Below are 18,302 nucleotides of genomic sequence, written 5' to 3'. Positions count from 1 at the left end.
GCGGCAGAAGCAAGGAAGAGGCGCAGGGCGAGAGGGGAAAACCAGGAAGTCACAGCTCCCAACACAACACCCCCAGAGGTGAGGGGGGAACCCACAACCAGCTACCCAGTAACACCAGAAGGGAGGACAACCCCGCCCCCCTCCTCTGCATAGAAAACCCCCCTACCCCAAACCCTCCCTGCCCCCACTCAAATGTTCAGCCAAATCTCCCTTCCCTCACACCCAGTCCCCACCCTTCTACCCCTCCCCTCCTCCCGAGTCCTCCCTCCCCCCCTTTCCTTCCCGTCCTCCCTCCCCTTTCACCCCATTCCCTCCCTGTCCCTCCCCCTTCACTGGATCCCCCGCCCCTCATCCCAGTATCCTCTGAGACCCTGTTATCCACCTCACGGGTCCTCACACCCATGGAACAGCCTCCCCCACCAGCAGAACACTCACCAAGGAGGCGATTTGAGAAGGGACAGAAGAAAGTGAGCCTCAAAGCGATGTACACTAACATAGATGGAATTACAAATAAAGCAAATGAGCTTGGAGAACTGGTACTAGAGGAAAACCCAGACATAATAGCCCTCACAGAAACAAAGATCACGAAAACGATAACAAATGCAGTGTTCCCACAGGACTATTATGTTATGAGGAAAGAGAGGGAAGGAAGAGGTGGGGGTGGTGTAGCTATGCTGGTAAGAAAAGGCTGGGATTTTGAGGAGATGGATATTCAGGGCTGTGAAAGTTTCAATGACTACATAGCAGGTACTGTAACAAATGGAGGGAAAAAATTATAGTCGTAGCCATATATAATCCACCACCAAATGACAGAAGACCTAGACATGAATATGATAGAAACAACATGGCCACCATTAACATAATAGAAAGAGTAGCTTCTGTTGCTAGCAGGAATGGATCTGGACTACTAATTATGGGAGACTTCAACCATGGGAAGATAGATTGGAAGAACAGAGACCCGCATGGAGGACCAGAAACATGGAGAGCTAAGCTGCTGGACGTGGCAACAAGAAACTTTCTAAGCTAGCACATCAAAGAACCAACAAGAATGAGAGGAGAAGATGAACCAGCAATGCTCGATTTGATATTTACCCTAAATGAGTGGGATATAAGGGAAGTTAAGATGGAAGCGCCCTTGGGAATGAGTGACCACAGTGTATTGAACTTTGAGTACCTGGTAGAGCTAGGACTTATCTCCCCCCAAAAAGAACTAGGAATCAAAAGGCTGGCATACCGAAAGGGGAATTATGAACAGATGAGAAGTTTCCTAAGTGAAATACCTTGGGACACAGACCTCAGAGACAGGTCTGTACAGGGTATGATGGACTATGTTACCCAAAAGTGTCAGGAGGCAGTAAACAGGTTCATCCCGGCCCAAAGGGAAAAATCCGAGAAGCAACAGAAGAATCCATGGTATAATAGGGCATGTATGGAAGCGAAGAAACTGAACAAAAAGGCGTGGAGGAACTTCCGGAATAACAGAACACCAGAAAGCAGAGAGAGATACCAGAGAACCAGGAATCAGTACGTCAGGGTGAGAAGAGAAGCAGAGAAAAATTTTGAAAATGCTATAGCAGAGAAAGCCAAGACCGAACCAAAGCTACTCCACAGTCACATCAGAAGGAAAACAACAGTGAAAGAACAGGTATTGAAACTTCGAACAGGCGAGGACAGGTATACAGAGAATGACAGAGAGGTGTGTGAGGAACTCAACAAGAGGTTCCAGGAGGTCTTCACAATAGAACAAGGTGAGATCACTGTGCTAGGAGAAAGGGAGGTAAACCAGGCGGCCTTGGAAGAGTTCGAAATTACGAGAGAGGAGATCAAGAGACACCTGCTGGATCTGGATGTTAGAAAGGCTGTTGGTCCAGATGGGATCTCACCATGGGTACTGAAAGAGTGTGCAGAGGCACTTTGCTTGCCACTCTCCATAGTGTATAGTAAGTCACTGGAGACGGGAGACCTACCAGAAATATGGAAGACGGCGAATGTGGTCCCAATATACAAAAAGGGCGACAGATAAGAGGCACTGAACTACAGGCCAGTGTCCTTGACTTGTATACCATGCAAGGTGATGGAGAAGATCGTGAGAAAAAACCTGGTAACACATCTGGAGAGAAGGGACATCGTGACAAATCGCCAACGTGGGTTCAGGGAGGGTAAATCATGCCTTACAGGCTTGATAGAATTCTACGATCAGGTGACAAAGATTAAGCAAGAAAGAGAGGGCTGGGCAGACTGTATTTTCTTGGATTGTCGGAAAGCCTTTGACACAGTACCGCATAAGAGGCTGGTACATAAGCTGGAGAGACAGGCAGGTGTAGCTGGTAAGGTGCTCCAGTGGATAAGGGAGTATCTAAGCAATAGGAAGCAGAGAGTTACGGTGAGGGGTGAGACCTCCGATTGGCGTGAAGTCACCAGTGGAGTCCCACAGGACTCTGTACTCGGTCCTATCTTGTTTCTGATATATGTATATGATCTCCCGGAGGGTATCGATTCATTTCTCTCAATGTTTGCTGACGATGCCAAAATTATGAGAAGGATTAAAACAGAAGAGGACTGTTTGAGGCTTCAAAAAGACCTAGACAAGCTGCAGGAACGGTCGAATAAATGGCTGTTAGAGTTTACCCCAAGCAAATGTAATGTAATGAAGATAGGGGTGGAAAGAAGGCCACCAGATACAAGGTATCATCTGGAACAGGAATTTCTTCAGGAGTCAGAGAAAGAAAAAGACTTGGAGGTTGATATCACGCCAGACCTGTTCTCTGAAGCTCATATCAGGAGGATAACATCAGCGGCATATGCCAGGTTGGCTAACATAAAAACGGCATTTAGAAACTTGTGTAAGGAATCTTTCAGAACATTATATACTACATATGTCAGACCAATCCTGGAGTATGCGGCTCCAGCATGGAGAACATATGTAGTCAAGCATAAGACTAAACTGGGAAAGGTTCAAAGGTTTGCCTTTGAGGTTGCATGGCTATTCACTTTCCTTCTTATGATGTCTTCGATGAAACCATTGGAGAAGCCGTTATTGACTAGGACCTGCCTTACCCTACAGAGTTCTTCAGAACTCTGTAGGGTAAGAAGAACTCAGAGTAGAAGAACTCTGTAGGGTAAGGCAGGTCCTAGTCAATAACGGCTTCTCCAATGGTTTCATCGAAGACATCATAAGAAGGAAAGTGAAAAGCCATGCAACCTCTGAAGAGACAACTAACACAACACCTATACCCCCTATTAGACTATTTTACAGGAACTTCTTTTCCACAGCTCATAAAACGGAGGAAAGGGTCCTGAAAGATATTGTTAATAGAAACGTTATCCCTACAGACAAAAATCAGAGGATACAACTGACGATTTACTATAAAACCAGAAAAACGGCCAGCCTACTCATGAGAAACTCTCCAGACACAAAACAGAACGCTTTAAAAGAGACTAACGTCGTTTATGCCTTCAAATGCCCACTTGGGGACTGTAAGCTCCAAAAAACCCAGTATATAGGCAAGACAACAACATCTCTTTCTAGGCGTTTAACGATGCATAAGCAACAGGGCTCCATTAAGGAACATATAATCTCTTCCCATAACCAAACCATCGCCAGAGAAATCCTAGTAACAACACAGAAATCATCGATAGATACAGCGATAGCAGGCGGCTTGACGTTTGCGAGGCACTACACATCAAGAAGTCAACACCAGCAATCAACAGCCAATTATTGCACAACTATATTCTACCCACCTCAAGACTCCGCTCCAATATAGAAGCATCAAGAAATATGGACCAATAGGCTTTCTACAAACACTTCTATTCAATACCCATTGTTTCTGTTCTGTCTTGTGTTGATACTTTTAATACCCTATTAATATCCCCTGTTGTTCTGTCTTGTGTTAATGCCACATCACCCATCCCACCTCACTCAAATGTAGATATAAAATCAGAGATACGTAAGTTCTAATCAGTTGTGTATTTGTGAAGTCTTTGAAAATGTAATAAGTTTTATGAAATGCGCCCGTGTCGCGTCAGACTAGAAATAAAAATGAATTTTGGAGAAGTGATTTTTGATTTACCTCCAACAGTGAAGCGTAATGTACGAAAGATTGAGAAAATTCATGTTAGAATTATTAATCTTACTTTTTCGGTCATATTTAATAATATATGTCTACAGGAAAGACTGCTACCAAAATATATATATATATATATATATATATATATATATGTCGTACCTAGTAGCCAGAACGCACTTCTCGGCCAACTATGCAAGGCCCGATTTGCCTACTAAGCCAAGTTTTCATGAATTAATTGTTTTTCGACTACCTAACCTACCTAACCTAACCTAACCTAACTTTTTCGGCTACCTAACCAAACCTAACCTATAAAGATAGGTTAGGTTAGGTTAGGTAGGGTTGGTTAGGTTCGGTCATATATCTACGTTAATTTTAACTCCAATAAAAAAAAATTGACCTTATACATAATGAAATAGGTAGCTTTATCATTTCATAAGAATAAAATTAGAAAAAATATATTAATTCAGGAAAACTTGGCTTATTAGGCAAATCGGGCCTTGAATAGTAGGCCAAAAAGTGAGTTCTGGCTACTAGGTACGACATATATATATATATATATATATATATATATATATATATATATATATATATATATATATATATATATATGCAACAATGATCACAAAAACACTGATCCAAGTATGCAGAATAACCACATATGAAAAATAGAAAATGCTTAACGCGTTTTCGGCTAATTCGCCTTCATCAGAGCAAAGTAGAATGAAGATAAGTTTGCTGATCAGACCTTTATATCCGCCTGGGCAGATCACCTGACCACCAAAAATAAGTGGAGGAAAGGAATTATAAGAAAGAAGGTAACTGCAGAAGGCCTATTGGCCCATACAAGGCAGCTCCTTTTAATATCTCCAAGTGCCATACGTGTTTAAATGATTGCTATATTGTTTTGACGTGCTATATTGAGGCTTAAATAGGGATCCAACTTGTACATACCGGGGCTCACATTAAGGCTGTTGTTACAATGTTTGATCAGAGCAGACTCGATCACGTTTCGTTCAACAAAATCCTTACTTTTAACAATACATTTTGCCCCTGTGAAGTCGATAGAATTCACAGGGGCAAATCGACTTCACAGGGGCAAAATGTATTGTTAAAAGTAAGGATTTTGTTGAACGAAACGTGATCGAGTCTGCTCTGATCAAACATTGTAACAACAGCCTTAATGTGAGCCCCGGTATGTACAAGTTGGATCCCTATTTAAGCCTCAATATAGCACGTCAAAACAATATAGCAATCATTTAAACACGTATGGCACTTGGAGATATTAAAAGGAGCTGCCTTGTATGGGCCAATAGGCCTTCTGCAGTTACCTTCTTTCTTATAATTCCTTTCCTCCACTTATTTTTGGTGGTCAGGTGATCTGCCCAGGCGGATATAAAGGTCTGATCAGCAAACTTATCTTCATTCTACTTTGCTCTGATGAAGGCGAATTAGCCGAAAACGCGTTAAGCATTTTCTATTTTTCATATGTGGTTATTCTGCATATATATATATATATATATATATATATATATATATATATATATATATATATATATGTCGTACCTACTAGCCAGAACGCACTTCTCAGCCTACTATGCAAGGCCCGATTTGCCTAATAAGCCAAGTTTTCCTGAATTAATATATTTTCTCTATTTTTTTTCTTATGAAATGATAAAGCTACCCATTTCATTATATATGAGGTCAATTTTTTTTATTTGAGTTAAAATTAACGTAGATATATGACCAAACCTAACCAACCCTACCTAACCTAACCTAACCTATCTTTATAGGTTAGGTTAGGTAGTCGAAAAACAATTAATTCATGAAAACTTGGCTTATTAGGCAAATCGGGCCTTGCATAGTAGGCCGAGAAGTGCATTCTGGCTACTAGGTACGATATATATATTGACTAGGACCTGCCTTACCCTACAGAGTTCTTCGTCGACTTGCTTCCATTCTGAGCTGTGGCTGAGAGCACGGTCGACATAAGCGTTAACAACATGTCGTTACATAAACAACATAAGCGTTATGTCGACCGTGCTCTCAGCCACAGCTCAGAATGTAAGCAAGTCGACGAAGAACTCTGTAGGGTAAGACAGGTTCTAGTCAACAATGGCTCCTCCAATGGTTTCGTCGAAGACATCATAAGAAGGAAAGTGAAACGCCATGCAACCTCTGAAGAGACAACTAACACAACACCTATACCCCCTATTAGACTATTTTACAGGAACTTCTTTTCCACAGCCCATAAAACGAAAGAAAGGGTCCTGAAAGATATTGTCAGTAGAAACGTTATCCCTACAGACAAAAATTAGAAGATACAACTGACGATTTACTATAAAACCAGAAAAACGGCCAGCCTACTCATGAGAAACTCTCCAGACACAAAGCAGAACGCTTTAAAAGAGACCAACGTCGTCTATGCCTTCAAATGCCCTCTTGGGGACTGTAAGCCTAAAAAAACCCAGTATATAGGCAAGACAACAACATCTCTTTCCAGGCGTTTAACGATGCATAAACAACAGGGCTCCATTAAGGAACATATAATCTCTTCCCACAAACAAACCATCACCAGAGAAATCTTAGCAAACAACACAGAAATCATCAATAGATACAGCGATAGCAGGCGGCTAGACGTCTGCGAGGCACTACACATCAAGAAGTCAACACCAGAAATCAACAGCCAATTAATGCACAACTATATTCTATCCACTTCAAGACTCCGCTCCAATATAGAAGCATCAAGAAATATGGACCAATAGGCTTTCTACAATTACTTTCATTCAATACCCATTGTTTCGTGTTCTGTCTTTTTGTTGGAATTTAATACCCATTGAATACCCATTGTTGAAAGTTCGTTTTTCACCTCATCCACCTCACCCAAATGTAGATATAAAACCTCGAAGATGTGTAAGCTCTATTCAGTTTCAGTTGTGTGTTTGTAAACTAAAGTCTTTGAAAATGTAATAAGTTTTACGAAACGCGCTCAAGTGTCGCGTCAGACTAGAAATAAAAATGAATTTTGGAGAATTGATCTTGGAATTACCATCAACAGTGAAAAGAAACATAAGAAAGATAGAGAAAATTCGTGTTAGAATTATTAATCTTACTTTTTCGGTCATATATATATATATATATATATATATATATATATATATATATATATATATATATATATATATATATATATATATATATATATATATATATATATATATATATATATATATATATATATATATATATATATATATATATATATATAAAACCTAGAAGGGGTACCACCTCTGGTGCAAGTGTAGGGACCCATAGCCTCGGAGAAGAAAATAAAGAGTACTCAGAGAAGACCTTGTGGATCCTCACGGAACACATTGATATTTTCTTCTCCTACCACCCCTATTCTTTTGTTAAGTGTGTATATTTATCTAACTTTATTTGAAAATGTCATTACACAAAAAAGGTTACAATATTGATTACATGCAGGGTACAAGGCTGCTTGTCACAAGTTGAAAAGCTCCTCCAGCTCCTCAGATGGCGGGCAGGAACCGTGGATGCAGTGAGCATTTCCTCTCTGGATGGCCACACTAAGGCGCTGAAAAAGAAAACTGGCAGCTCTAGGGTCTCTAGTTGTTTCGATTAGCTTAGACCCCAACTCCTTCAAAAAGCTAGCAGCACTTTTACCCCAGGCACCAAGTGTCTCTGAGGCGATGGGGACAAAATTGTAGTGGTGCTCAAGGTCTCTGTATTTGCGTGACTTGGCCGCTTCCCGGTGATTGGCAGCTCCTCCTGCTTGTGTAGCACTGAAGTCAACATAGGTATTGGCTAAAGTTGAAACGCAAGTGTAGTCCCACACCAACTGTCTACCATTCTTCCAGGGGTTCACCGTGATTCCATCTGGGCGACCGACAGGCTCATCAGAGTTGCGGGACATTAGGTAACGGGGCTCTCTCTCTGCTGGACAACCGGCTGTGGTAAGGCTTCTATATATATATATATATATATATATATATATATATATATATATATATATATATATATATATATATATATATATATATATATATATATATATATATATATATACATATATATATATATATATATATATATATATATATACATATATATATATATATATATATATATATATATATATATATATATATATATATATATATATATATATATATATATATATATATATATATATATATATATATATATTATTAAATATGACCGAAAAAGTAAGATTAATAATTCTAACACGAATTTTCTCAATCTTTCGTACATTACGCTTCACTGTTGGAGGTAAATCAAAAATCACTTCTCCAAAATTCATTTTTATTTCTAGTCTGACGCGACACGGGCGCGTTTCGTAAAACTTATTACATTTTCAAAGACTTCACAAATACACAACTGATTAGAACTTACGTATCTCTGATTTTATATCTACATTTGAGTGAGGTGGGAGGGGTGATGTGGCATTAACACAAGACAGAACAAGAGGGGATATTAATAGGGTATTAAAAGTATCAACACAAGACAGAACAGAAACAATGGGTATTGAATAGAAGTGTTTGTAGAAAGCCTATTGGTCCATATTTCTTGATGCTTCTATATTGGAGCGGAGTCTTGAGGTGGGTAGAATATAGTTGTGCAATAATTGGCTGTTGATTGCTGGTGTTGACTTCTTGATGTGTAGTGCCTCGCAAACGTCAAGCCGCCTGCTATCGCTGTATCTATCGATGATTTCTGTGTTGTTTACTAGGATTTCTCTGGCGATGGTTTGGTTATGGGAAGAGATTATATGTTCCTTAATGGAGCCCTGTTGCTTATGCATCGTTAAACGCCTAGAAAGAGATGTTGTTGTCTTGCCTATATACTGGGTTTTTTGGAGCTTACAGTCCCCAAGTGGGCATTTGAAGGCATAGACGACGTTAGTCTCTTTTAAAGCGTTCTGTTTTGTGTCTGGAGAGTTTCTCATGAGTAGGCTGGCCGTTTTTCTGGTTTTATAGTAAATCGTCAGTTGTATCCTCTGATTTTTGTCTGTAGGGATAACGTTTCTATTAACAATATCTTTCAGGACCCTTTCCTCCGTTTTATGAGCTGTGGAAAAGAAGTTCCTGTAAAATAGTCTAATAGGACCCTATTAGACTATTTTACAGGAACTTCTTTTCCACAGCTCATAAAACGGAGGAAAGGGTCCTGAAAGATATTGTTAATAGAAACGTTATCCCTACAGACAAAAATCAGAGGATACAACTAACGATTTACTATAAAACCAGAAAAACGGCCAGCCTACTCATGAGAAACTCTCCAGACACAAAACAGAACGCTTTAAAAGAGACTAACGTCGTCTATGCCTTCAAATGCCCACTTGGGGACTGTAAGCTCCAAAAAACCCAGTATATAGGCAAGACAACAACATCTCTTTCTAGGCGTTTAACGATGCATAAGCAACAGGGCTCCATTAAGGAACATATAATCTCTTCCCATAACCAAACCATCGCCAGAGAAATCCTAGTAAACAACACAGAAATCATCGATAGATACAGCGATAGCAGGCGGCTTGACGTTTGCGAGGCACTACACATCAAGAAGTCAACACCAGCAATCAACAGCCAATTATTGCACAACTATATTCTACCCACCTCAAGACTCCGCTCCAATATAGAAGCATCAAGAAATATGGACCAATAGGCTTTCTACAAACACTTCTATTCAATACCCATTGTTTCTGTTCTGTCTTGTGTTGATACTTTTAATACCCTATTAATATCCCCTCTTGTTCTGTCTTGTGTTAATGCCACATCACCCCTCCCACCTCACTCAAATGTAGATATAAAATCAGAGATACGTAAGTTCTAATCAGTTGTGTATTTGTGAAGTCTTTGAAAATGTAATAAGTTTTACGAAACGCGCCCGTGTCGAGTCAGACTAGAAATAAAAATGAATTTTGGTGAAGTGATTTTTTATTTACCTCCAACAGTGTAGCGTAATGTACGAAAGATTGAGAAAATTCGTGTTAGAATTATTAATCTTACTTTTTCGGTCATATTTAATAATATATGTCTACAGGAAAGACTGCTACCAAAATATACTAATATATATATATATATATATATAAACTACATATGCACTACATATAAACTACATATATATATATATAAACTATATATATATATATATATATATATATGTATATATATATATATATATATATATATATATATATATATATATATATATATATATATATATATATATATATATATATATATATAAACATTCCCTCTAATGCGTTATGCGTGGTTTCCTCCGAGGCTATGGGTCCCCCTTCTTCCAGCTAGAGGTGGTACTCCCTTCCATATATATATATATATATATATATATATATATATATATATATATATATATATATATATATATATATGTTGTACCTAGTAGCCAGAATGCACTTCTCGGCCTACTATCCATGGCCCGATTTGACTAATAAGCCAAGTTTTCCTGAATTAATATATTTTCTCTAATTTTTTTCTTATGAAATGATAAAGCTACCTGTTATATTATGTATGAGGTCAATTTTTTTTTATTGAATTTAAAATTAACGTAGATATATGGCCGAACCTAACCAACCCTACCTAACCTAACCTATCTTTATAGGTTAGGTTATGTTAGGAAGTCGAAAAAGTTAGGTTAAGTTAGGTTCGGTAGGTTAGGAAGTCGAAAAACAATTAATTCATGAAAACTTGGCTTATTGGGCAAATTGGGCCTTGCATAGTAGGCTGATAAGTGCGTTCTAGCTAATAGGTACGACATATATATATATATATATATATATATATATATATATATATATATATATATATATATATATATATATATATATATATATACATATATATATATATATATGTATATATATATATATATATATATATATATATATATATATATATATATATATATATATATATATATATATATATATATATATATATATATATATATATATATATATATATATATATATGTCGTACCTAGTAGCCAGAACGCACTTCTCAGCCTACTATGCAATGCCCGATTTGCCTAATAAGCCAAGTTTTCATGAATTATTTGTTTTTCGACTACCTAACCTACCTAACCTAACCTAACCTAACTTTTTCGGCTACCTAACCAAACCTAACCTATAAAGATAGGTTAGGTTAGGTTAGGTAGGGTTGGTTAGGTTCGGTCATATATCTACGTTAATTTTAACTCCAATAAAAAAAAATTGACCTCATACATAATGAAATGGGTAGCTTTATCATTTCATAGGAAAAAAATTAGAAAAAATATATTAATTCAGGAAAACTTGGCTTATTAGGCAAATCGGGCCTTGAATAGTAGGCCAAAAAGTGAGTTCTGGCTACTAGGTACGACATATATATATATATATATATATATATATATATATATATATATATATATATATATATATATATGTCGTACCTAGTAGCCAAAACGCACTTCTCAGCCTACTATGCAAGGCCCGATTTGCCTAATAAGCCAAGTTTTCATGAATTAATTGTTTTTCGACTACCTAACCTACCTAACCTAACCTAACCTAACTTTTTCGGCTACCTAACCTAACCTAACCTATAAAGATAGGTTAGGTTAGGTTAGGTAGGGTTGGTTAGGTTCGGTCATATATCTACGTTAATTTTAAATCCAATAAAAAAAAATTGTCCTCATACATAATGAAATGGGTAGCTTTATCATTTTATAAGAAAAAAAATAGAGAAAATATATTAATTCAGGAAAACTTAGCTTATTAGGCATATCGGGCCTTGCATAGTAGGCTGAGAAGTGCGTTCTGGTTACTAGGTACGACATATATATATATATATATATATGTCGTACCTAGTAGCCGTAATGCACTTCTCAGCCTACTATGCAAGGCCCGATTTGCATAATAAGCCAAGTTTTCATGAATTAATTGTTTTTCGACTGCCTAACCTAACCTCTTCGGCTACCTAACCTAACCTGTAAAGATAGGATAGGTTAGGTTAGGTAGGGTTGGTTAGGTTCGGTCATATATCTACGTTAATTTTAACTCCAATAAAAAAAAATCACCTCAGACATAATGAAATGGGTAGCTTTATCATTTCATAAGAAAAAGTTGAGAAAATATATTAATTCAGGAAAACTTGGCTTATTAGGCAAATCGGGCCTTGCATAGTAGGCCAAGTACGACGTTCTGGCTACTAGGTACGACATGTATATATATATATATATATATATATATATATATATATATATATATATATATATATATATATATATATATATAAATATATATATATACAAATATATTTATATATATATATATATGTCGTACCTAGTAGCCAGAACGCACTTCTCAGCCTACTATGCAAGGCCCGATTTGCCTAATAAGTCAAGTTTTCATGAATTAACTGTTTTTCGACTACCTAACCTACCTAACCTAACTTTTTCGGTTACCTAACCTAACCTAACCTATAAAGATAGGTTAGGTTAGGTTAGGTTAGGTAAGGTTGGTTAGGTTCGGTCATATATCTACGTTAATTTTAACTCCAATAAAAAAAAATTGTTCTCATACATAATGAAATGGGTAGCTTTATCATTTCATAAGAAAAAAAATTGAGAAAATATATTAATTCAGGAAAACTTGGCTTATTAGGCAAATCGGGTTTTTTTCGAATTCGAAAACGGTTCGAAAACCTCTCTGATTTCTTATCGGGGGTCAAAATTTTCCTTTTATATTAAAGAAAAGTGTTCTCAGGGGCAAACCGATGTACCATCCCAAACGCTATCATCTTAGCAATCACTACTGCGGTCAGTAACTGATCCTTATTCAATCATGTTGAGTTACGAAGTGCAGTCCCAGGGGCATAATGGTACTGATCTAACCGGCAAGTAAATGCATTAAGAGACTCTCCAGGTTTAATGGTGGCGTTTGTAATTTTTCCCACCAAACTATACAGGTTCAAATCCCTTTTATTAACAAACCTAAGTCGGAAATAAATCTTTAAATATATCCTATGACTGGATACCAACAGTCCCTTTCTCTTCAACTACTGCTCTTGCAACACTTCGAGTGCTGTCAATAGAGGAACCTAGCAATAATCGGCACCAGATGGATCAGAAAATCGAGCTCTGGCCTTAGTCTCTACCTCGCTGAACGAAGACTCAGACAGTCGAGCCTCGCTAGCAACGAGAGGTGTGGTCATCTCCAGAGTTGAACTCAGTAAGGTCGGAGTTGCCTCCCCATTTGACCCGGAAGGGGGAACAGTACCGTTTGTCATCGTAATTACAGTGGAGTGTACGTGGGACCGTAGATTGTAGTGAGACGCACCTAGCATCAAACACAATTTACAGAAAAAAATAATACCAACCAACACAGAAAATGTCAAACATGGCTCATCAAAGTGAATGGCAAAATATTTGTTAATGATGTTAGGTAAAACTCAATGAATGGATAACAAATAAAATTGTAAATTTAAGAGCTTGGTCAGAATGTAACATACCACAAGAAGTTAAAAGGAGAAATGTAACTAAATCAGTGCTGGAACTCACCACCGTCTGGTCATGTAATATAACCCCAAGAATTTATCTTATGTAGTAAATACACGTGTCTATGGGTGTAACAGTGTGCACATGTTCCTCTGTGTGTACCTGTGTGCACATGTGCCTCTGTGTGTACGTGTGCCTCCATAATTACTTGTATGCACATGTGCCTGTGTGCACATGTGCCTGTGTGTGTATCTGTGTCCACATGTGCCTCCGTGTGTACCTGTGTCTACAAGTGCCTTTTAGTGATCCTGTGTTCTCATGTGACTCTGTGTGTGCACACGTGCCTGTGTGTATGTACCTGTGTGCACATGTGCCTCTATGTAAACCTGTGTGCACATGAGCCTCTGTGTGTACCCGTGTGTACATGTGCCCCTGTATATCTATGAGCACATGTACCTCTGTGTGCACATGTGCCTCAGTGTACTCACCTAATTGTACTAACCTAATTGTGAGTACAATTAGGTGAGTACACTGACCTGTGTACCTGTGACCACTGACCATAGTGTGTACTTGTGTGCACGTGTGTGCCTCCGTAAGTACCTGTGTGAACATGTGCCTGTGTGTGTACCTGTGTGCACATGTGCCTCTTTGTGTACCTGTGTACTCATGTGCCTCTGTGTGTACCTTGGTGCACATGTGCCTCCGTGTGTACCTGTGTCTAGAGTATTCCGTGTATATATTTCGTCTATTTCCTCTCTGTCAATTCCCCTGAGTATTTTATACGTTCCTACCATATCCCCCTAACTCCCTTCTTTTTTCTAGTGTTGCGTTCCTTCGGGCACTTTTCATATCTCATCTCTCGTAACTCCGGGACGAGCCTCGTCGCAAACATCTGGACCTTTACTAGTTTCCTTATGTGTTTCTTTAGGTGGTGGACTCAATGATGGCGTGGCATACGCTAAGACTGGTCTCAAGTAGGCAGTGTAAAGCACCCTTAATGCCTCCTTACTTAGGTTTTTGAATGATGTTCTAACTTTTGCCAGTCTAGAGTACGCTGCTGTCGTTATCCTATTTATATGTGCCTCAGGAATTTGATTAGGTGTTACGTCCATTCCCAGGTCGCTTTCTCGAATCGTCACATGTAGACTCTGTGTGAACCTGTCTTTAAGTCATCTGAGAATGCAGCTATTTTAGTATTGGGAAATCGATAGATGACTCCAATAGTCAAGGAGGATTTAAGGGATTTAATGGAAAATTGAGCAAAGGTTTATTCACAGTAGTCATCTATATCACTAAGGACACTATTGCAGATGAAGGTATTTTGGTAGTATATAGCTGTGCCACCTCCTTTTTCTGTTAGGCCTACATTGCGAATAGCTCTATAACCAGCTAAGTTAAAAAGTTGTGTATGGTCTTTACTTAGCCAGGTTTCTGTTAAAATAATGAATGATAGCTCAGTACCTAGCGCTGCGAGTAGTGCATTTATATCATCAAAATGTTTTCCAAGTGACCTGACATTTTGGTTGAAAACTGATGTGTTATTACGGAGTTTGTTTTTTGCCTGGTTTGCTGTGTAATACCAGCAGTGGTGATGATCAATGAGTTGGTTATTGTATATTTGAGATAGCAGATTTTGTTCAGATAAATATCAGTTTGCATGTGGATGCAATGGAGTCAAGGTACAATAAGGTAAACAATTACAGAGCAGTAAAATACTTAATCTGCTAAAAATAACAATTATTTATGGCAAACAAAGAAAAAAATATGCAAATATATATATATAACAGAAATAACTAAAGTGAAATGAAGATTCACTGAATTGATACAGTAATAGCAAATAACATTTGATAATTATGTAAAACAATAGCTTACTTTAATAAAATAATTACACTATAGTTAATTACCAAAGTTACACTAAAACAAAAATGAGGTAGACTTTTTCTTGAGGTGAGATACTGTGAGGTAGATAGTTTTTTGAGTATATGTCGTATCAGAGGCTAGGTCCAAGGTGGTTGAGTTGTGGTAATATGAGGAAAATACCTTGTAACAACATATTAATAATATATTAGCTAAATTACCTGTAATCCAGAGTGGAATGGAAGTTGGGAGCATACATTAACAACTTTAACAGTTAACTCACACTCTGTGTGTGATGCGCATAGGTACATATATTGGAATTTGGGGTTTTGGTTGCAATAATTTGGGTGAATTTAGCTAATGTTGTGTTAGAGTTATTAGGTTAGGTCTGGTTTGGTAGAATTGATGCTACAAAAAACACATCTGGATATTGGAAATAGCAAGATGGACACAGAACTAGCTCTATGAAATGGTTTTGGGAACTAGGTATGTTGTGCTTAAACTGGATTTCGGATATCGGAAATATTCATTAAATTTAGATGGAATTAGTGAAAACTTGGGTAAAATTTGCTTTGGCTGTGCTATGATACTAAACATTTTAGGAATATTTTTTGTAAATTGTATTAAATTAGGTTGAATTTTGGTTGGCCAGCATTTATTTTGCTTTATATATTAACTTTAATCAAATCTAGCTTTGAATATGATAGGTCAGCTTAGATAAGATTGCATAGGGTAGGATGGAATAGGTGAAAACTTAAGTAAAATGAACTTTGGTTATGCTATGATACAAAACATTTTGGGTACATTTGGTGTAAATTGTCTTAAATTACGTTGAATTTAGGTGGGATAGCATAAATTATGTCAACTTTAATCAAATATTGCTTAGGATATGCTAGGTCAGGTTAAGTTAGGATTGTGTAGGGTAGGATATATAATATCTTAATGGTAATGATCTAACTTGTTCAGAATATAGAGTAAATTACCCTATTAGGGTTAGAGCCATACCTAGCATTTGTAATGGATAGGTAGAGGCTACATAGGAATGTATGTGAGCATATGGGCGCTGTGGACTTGGGAATGGGGTATGTTATGTCAAGACTGGATGTTGGATATTTGGAAACATACATTAAATTCAGATGACATAGGTCAAACTTGGATAAATTGGGCTTTAAGTTGGGCTATGATAGGATAAATTTGTTGGAAATTGTCTTAAATTTGGTAAATTCAGGTATATTTGTGCAAATTTGATGGAAATTGTATTAAATTAGGTGGGATAGCTTAAATTTGGTCAAATTAAGTTAAGTATAGCTTTGGATGTGCTAGGTCAGGTTAGGTGGAGTTGTGTATGGGTAGAATATATAATATCTTTGGAATAATGAACTAGCATGTTCATAAAATAGTGTAAATTTTCCTATTTGGGTTCGAGCTGTAGCTAGGTCATGTAATGGATGGACTGAGGTGACATAGGCTTGTATGTGAGGATATGGGATGCTTATGTTTAGTTAGTTTAGCTTTTGCTTGGTTGAATTTGGTTAAATTTGTGAAGTATAATTTTTCCTAAATTTAGATGAATTTTGGTTCTAATTGATTGCATTTGTGATAGGATATAGTATATTTGCTTAAGTTGTCATAGAAATTACAAACTTCACCTAACCCCACCTGTCCCTAACATAATTAAGGCTAGAACCAGTAATTCTGTTGGATGGTTAGCCTAAATAAATATGGGTGACATAATTGAAGAGGATGTAACAAGAGGGGTATTAATAACTTATGTCCATTAAAACAATGGACATAAGTTACATGAATAGTTTAGCACTAATTATGTTGAAACATTAATGGAAAATGTATGTGCTTTCATATTGAGCTCATAGGATGGCGGACATACCATTCATTCATATGAAATTTTGACTTTTGGGGAGTTGGTTAAACTCAGAATATTATAAATAATGTCCTAAATATACCTAGAAAAAATTATGCGAATTGCGTATTGTTTGACCTAGTTGGCTGTGATTGTATTTGTACTAGGAGCACAATTAATATAGTTCTACAAGTTGTGCATTAATTGTGCTGGTTATGTATTTTGCATAAGTTGTATGATGATTGCAATTATGTATCCATTATATTCCCTCAAATTGTATATTGTTTGTGCAAGTTGTGTGTTAATTGCACATGTTTTTGTATGTGTATTTGTGGAATTGTGTAGTTGTGTATTTAATGTATATGGACTAGTTATATATAGTTCATATTTGGGCTAGATGTGTATTGATTATATTTTGTGAAAGTTGTGTATTATTTGTTTATATGTTGTAATTGTATTTGTGTGAACTATCTATTTGTACTGACTGCGTATTTACATATTTGGGCTAGTTATATATTGTATTTGTGCTAGATATGTATTTGAGTATAATTATGCAAGTTGTGTAATAATTATGAAAGATGTTTAATAATTGTGCAAGGTGTGTATTAATAGTGTATGTTGTGTAATTGTATATGGACGAATTGTTTATTTATACCATTGTGAAAGTTGTGTAATTATATAACAAGTTTGCTTGTATTAACTGTGCAGAGATGTGTATTAATTAGACAATTTGTGTAATATTTGTCCATGTTTTATACTCGCTTTGTGCGAATAGTGTATTGATTGTGTTTTTAATTTCTGAAGTGTAACTGGTACAACTGTATTTTTTTCCGAATTGTGTATTTGTGTAAGTTCTGTATATGTTATCTGAAAAACGATCTTCATGTGCAAGTGTGAAAGTGTATTTGGTTTATGAGACAATGTGTGGGTATTTTGTGAAAATTATGTTTATGGAATTGTTAAATTTTGCTGAAAACACATTTTGA

The sequence above is a fragment of the Procambarus clarkii genome, unplaced genomic scaffold (genome assembly GCF_040958095.1).
Source record: "Procambarus clarkii isolate CNS0578487 unplaced genomic scaffold, FALCON_Pclarkii_2.0 HiC_scaffold_99, whole genome shotgun sequence".
NCBI lineage: Eukaryota > Metazoa > Arthropoda > Malacostraca > Decapoda > Cambaridae > Procambarus > Procambarus clarkii.
The sequence above is the reverse complement of the archived record's forward strand: the minus strand, read 5'-3'. Positions refer to the sequence as shown.